Genomic DNA, 6,000 nt, shown 5'->3' on the forward strand with positions numbered 1-6,000 from the left:
ACACTGTGTGTGTAATTCCTTATCTTAGCTGCTTAACATTGCTGGAGACTAGAGCTTGTATTTTACAGACAGGAATTTTTGAATCAAGATTTTTATCCTGATTCAAAACTTTCTGTCTAAAAAATACAAGCTCTAATTTATTGGCTAATTTAAAAGAAAAGCAGTAAGCTTTCAGCTTGTAAGCCCTATCAGACTCTATTCCTGTTGAATGACAATGTGAACATACAATCAGAAGGAGGTAGAAATATATGTGGCATCCAGGTACATGAATTAAAGAGGAATATAATCCTGCATTTCAACTTTGCTCTAAAACATTATTTACAGTATATTATATGCAACCAGCATTTTTTTTTTTACTAGACCAGCATTGGAAGGGTTACACACAGAGCTTTAAAGTTCCTGGAGAGAACTGCAGACGCATCCGAAGCTTACATAGATACATTTTGTTTACATAAATGTATCTAAGTGTGGAATGTGACTCACTCTCTCTGACTGAGAAGGAGCTGGAGGACAGCCAAAGAGTGTGTAACATTTATCACTTGTTACATTCTATTTAGTTAAATGTATCTACCTGAACTTCTGCATATCTCTCCACGGAACTTTAAACCTCTGTGTTTAACCCTTCCAATGCTGGTCTAGTAAAAAAAAAATGCTGGTTGCATATAATATGCTGTAAATAATGTTTTAGAGCAAAGTTGAAATGCAGGGTTATATTCCGCTTTAAAAGGAATCTTGCAAGGTTTGTGAGGTATGTATGGAAAATACTGACCTTTGGTTGACTTAAGGTCTACATAGACTCAGGCTGACATGAAGCGTTTCTTACAGACCCTATCCTATTCACTGTATGCTGCTGCAGCCTGCACACAGTTCACTGTATGTTTTTTGAGCAGGGGGAGGGGGCACTTGGCGGGGGGGGGGGGTAGGTAGGTTTCAGTGACTCCTGGAAGGGGGGGGGGGTCAGGGCAGTGCCCCCGGTGTATCGCCACCCATGTTTGAATGTAGTCAAGAAAAAGATGTTGCTGCTAGCATCTTTAGGTATTTTTTCAGTTCCAGGAATGTACGGTACATGTGGTATCTTTCAGCATTTTGGTTGCTTTTACTGATGGATGGCTGTTAACACGGTACAATGCTCTATTGCTGCTACTAGGGTCAGTGATGGTACAATACAAATATACAGGATGGGTATAGTGGAATACACATAGGGTAGGCATAGAGTAGACAATACACATAAAACAACAATAAATAGTGCAAAAAACACAGTGAACTTACTGGTGGGGGCTTGGAGGGTAGGACCAAGGGGTAAGAGGCTGAGAGCAAATTGCCACAGCTGCCATTCTTCAGTGCCACTCGCTGCACCTCGTCATCAGCTGCTATTCTGTTTAGTATTACGTGAAGGAAAAAGCGAGTTGGCACTAAGGTGCTGGCAAGCGTGCTGTGGTAGTCTGTAAGGTACCCCTATATCAGCCTTTTGTAGCGTGCTCTGGTACAAAGTAAGCAGAGTGGCAGGGGAGAAAAGCAAGCAGAGGAAACCGGCACTGCAAAGTGGCTGATTTATTCTTCTTCATGCATAAAAAGTAATACATACAAAACGTGGCTGGCTGGCACAGTAAAAAGTTGCAATAGAGATGGGGTACCTGATGGTGCGGTGGGTGCTGGTGGTTAAGCCTGACGGCCGTTTCGCGCACGTCTGCGCATCTACGGAGGCTGCATGGCGGGGGGGCCCGGGCTGCCGGCATTTGTAGCCTAATGCGTGTGGCAGAAGTACACCGCCTGCCCGCTCCGCCCCTTTGCGAACCTTCTCACGGAAGTAGACGGCTGACACGCATAGCGTGTCAGCTACGTCTGATGTCATGGCGGCAGGACACGCTGAATCCATTGATCAGCGTAGCGTACCATACGCTATTGTGCACGCCAATGATACAAGTTGGGCTGATCTAGCACCATTTTGTGTCATAAGAGGAGAAGGCATCTTCAGATCAGCATCAGGAAGGAAAAGTGGTGAAAAATAAAGAAAAAAAGTGAGAAAAATGTGTGAATGGAAAAAAGTGAAAGCAAAAAAGGGGAGGATTAAGATTAAGATAAGTCAAGATGGTAGTGAAAAAGTAAAGTGCCTGTTGCAAATCTGTGAGATGCTGTCTCAGCAGCAAAGTGTACTGGGGAAATTAGCCAGTGAAACACTACTAAGTAAACCAACGGGATTGGTATACTATATATCAGTGAGAAAGGTGTAGCATATTAAAATCATAAAAGGCCCGGTCACCTCGCAGGCCGGCCCCTACGGGGAGTGAATCCACATGCGGGGCCGGCCGGCGAGGCGACCGAGCCATCCAGTCGGGTCTAAGCGAACGGGGAAGGCGGTTGGACTCAAGATATCATATATTATGAATGGATTCTATTTAGAGGGAGGGGCATAAAAAGGATCGATCATAACAAACATATATTGCACAGAACATACTAATTAGGGGTCTAGGAAACAGGAGAGATCGGTATAATCGTTGAGGCCTAAGGGGCCCATGGCATTAGTCCTTAGGATTAATAGGACTTCTTCACATTTCAGTTTCTTTTCTCGGTCCCCTCCTCTAGTGGGAGGCGGGACCTGAAGTATGCCAGCAAAGGTAAGTTTATTTGGGTCCCCCCTGTGATTGCTCCTCATATGCTCCACGACTCTGGGGGAGCCTTTTCCGGAGCCTATAGAATTAAAGTGCTCCCTGAATCTTTCCCCCAGTGTTCTAGTGGTTTCACCAATATAGAACCTGCCGCATGGGCACAATAGAGCATATACCACAAATTTGGTCTTGCAAGTAATGAACGTGCGTACGTTTCGTCGAATTGGTCCAATTTGCATGCTGGAACCCACGGCCATCTGTTTACATGACTTGCACCGACCGCATCTGTGGTTGCCCTGCGGTTGGTAACCACGCAACCAGCTACTTCCTTCAGGGGAATGAAATTCACTTCTACTGATGAAAGACCCAATAGTTGGGGATCTCTTAAATGAAAATAGGGGCCCCTCTTCTATCATGGGTTTCAAGCTTGCATCTTTCATTAAGATGTCCCAGTGCCTAGTTATTGATCTCTTGATAGCATCTGACATTGTGTTGAATTCAAACGTGAACGGGGTTCTTCTGTCACCAGTTCTCTTAGTTGCCTTTCTTTGGAGGAGAGTTTGTCTATTTTGGAAGAGAGCTCTCTTGAAGGCTTCTTGGATTGACTGTTTCTCGTAGCCTCTAGCAACTAGCCTACATCCCAGCTCCTCAGACTGGCGACGGAAGTCCGCATCGCTTGCGTTATTTCTACGAAGTCTGAGGAACTGGCCATAGGGCAGCGCCTTGGTCACGTGTTTGGGATGAAAGCTTAGCTTGTGGAGTAAGGAGTTTGATGCTGTGGGTTTTCTATACCCCTTTGATATCAGCTTGTTATTTTTGACTTCTAGTTCCAAGTCCAGGAAAGCAACCTTGTCATGGCTGAAAATGGCTGTAAAGGCCATGTTGCAGTTATTTTGATTGATATACTCCAAAAACGTGGAGAAGGATTCACAAGTCCCGGACCAGAAGACAAGGATGTCGTCCACGTATCTGGACCACATCCCTAGTTGCTGTCTAAAAGGGTTACAGGTGGAGTGAATATACAGTTCCTCCCACCACGCCAAAAATAAATTGGCGTAGGTACATGATACCGCCGTACCCATGGCGGTTCCGGATACTTGCCAGTACCATTTCTTGTCAAAAACGAAGGCATTGTGTGTCAACACGAACATAAGACATTCACAGATAAAAGACTTATAAGTTTCGCTTTTATCTGTCCTGTCCAAAAAGAGTCTAACGGCTTGCTCCCCCATATCGTGGGGTATGCGGCTGTACAAACTTTCGACGTCAATCGTCGCCAGGAGATCACCTTCATGCCATTCCAGGTCTTCAAGACCTCTTAGAACATCCACTGTATCAGAAAGATGTGAAGGGACTCCCTCCAAAAGGGGTCTAAGGATGTGGTCCAAGTACCTGGACAACCGTTCCGTTGTCGACCCAATGCCAGAGACAATGGGCCGACCCGGAGGGTTGGTCCGGGACTTGTGAATCTTTGGGATGTGATACCATATAGGTTTGGTCGGACATGTGGGCAACAGCCCACTAGCCAACATGGGGGTTATTACCCCCTCTTCCACTCCTTTTTTTCAAAAGAGACCTGAGGGAATTTTGATAGCGAATGGTGGGATCTCCCATTAAGGGTTGGTAGATGTCCTTATTTTGCAGTTGCCTCAAGGCTTCATTCTTGTATTGCTCTGCGGACATGACCACAATTGTCCCTCCCTTATCCGCTCTTTTGATAAGCAGGTCAGGTCTTTTGCGTAGCCACTTCAGCGCTCGCTCTTCCTTATTGGATAGATTTTTAATGGCCTGTGGATAAATTTCAGCCTTTAGGTCCCTTTCAACCATCTTTTGAAAGACGTCTAGGCATGTTCCTGGTTGGACAGGGAACGGGGAAGTAGATTTGCATGGTCTGAAAGTGGAAGTTTCGCCACACATTGGTGCTAATGCACCTTCTGAAGTGTTCTGGGTGTTGACTTCTGTAGTATCTAATTCCTTCAGGATCTCCAAATTGCTGCACTACCTTGCAGCAATACAAGGAAGACAAAATAGTGGCACGCGGCTTCAGGCGGTATGTTGAGCCGTCCGAGTATCAGGATGACGAAGCATTCGTCATGAAATGGAAAAATGCATATTTACTACATGCTGCTAATCTACAAGATATCGTTTTGGAACGAACGAAGGAGGAGCATGTTAGAACTTTGAAGGAAATAGAGACCATTAAGAGTCAATACCAGAACATGGTGGAGAGGAAACAATACTCCAAAACCCTCAAAAGGATCGATCGCAAGCTTACAGCAGTACAGGATACAATCAAGGAAAGGAAATTGAAAAAATTTCAGAGAGATAAGGAAGACCATCTCCTCAAAAGATTCTTCTCCTGGCAAAGGGGAGGGAAAGCTAAACCTTTAAGAAAAAAGAAAGGCTACTGGACTACAGACACTGAATCCAGTGAGGACGAAATACAAGTGGACGTGAAAAATCCGGCTCCACAAGGACAGCAGAGTGGCAGTGACCCTAAAACCCCAGCACGCCCTTTAGGAGGAGCACACGGAGGGGGAGAGGAAAAAGCAAAGCAAAAAGAAAAGAACAAACGATTATCATGGGAGGACAAGAAGGACTGCAAACGGAGGAGGAATTGATGCTTGAAGGAGAAGTACCCCAACCTTTGGAGATCCTAAATCTATCTGGCCAGGGTCTACCAGAGGGAACTGAGTCTCTACTCCAAAAGGGTTTGAACTTCTCCTTAGCTACGGACTTTGACTATGCTAAATTTAAAATAGAGCTGTACAAGAACATCAGACGTCTGAACATCAGATGGCATTTTGCCAAAAAGGAAGGATTCACAGAAAGGACAGGCACAACATGGGGTAATGCAAGAGTGGGCCCTTTGGGCTTTAGCCCCAGCATGCAATGGAACGATCAGGACCTTATTTATTTTGGAGATCCTGAAGGAATTAGATACTAGTGTTGGGCGAACAGTGTTCGCCACTGTTCGGGTTCTGCAGAACATCACCCTGTTCGGGTGATGTTCGAGTTCGGCCGAACACCTCATGGTGTTCGGCCTTTTTAGTTCGGGTTCGCCCGAACAGCTCAATGCCCAGCCGAACAGGGCCCTGTTCGGCCGAATACTGCCCCCCTATGGGGTCGCAGGCATAAGGGGGGAGCATGCCCCGGTCGCGGGGGGGGGGGGTCGGAAATTCCCCCCACCCCCTCCGCTAGCGCTCCCCCCTCTGCCCGCTTCCCCATACAAACATTTTCCGTAAAGTTCAATAGTACCTTCAGTGGCTGGCTGGCACTGTGGTGTGAGTGAGTAGGAGGAGTCCGAGTAGGACGCGTTGAGGCCGGGCAGCGGGCGGTTCAGCGGTAGTACCCTTGTGGTACTTCCGCCCTTTCTCTGACCTCACGTCCTCTG

This window comes from Hyperolius riggenbachi, chromosome 7 (genome assembly GCF_040937935.1).
Source record: "Hyperolius riggenbachi isolate aHypRig1 chromosome 7, aHypRig1.pri, whole genome shotgun sequence".
In the NCBI taxonomy this organism is placed as follows: Eukaryota; Metazoa; Chordata; class Amphibia; order Anura; family Hyperoliidae; genus Hyperolius; species Hyperolius riggenbachi.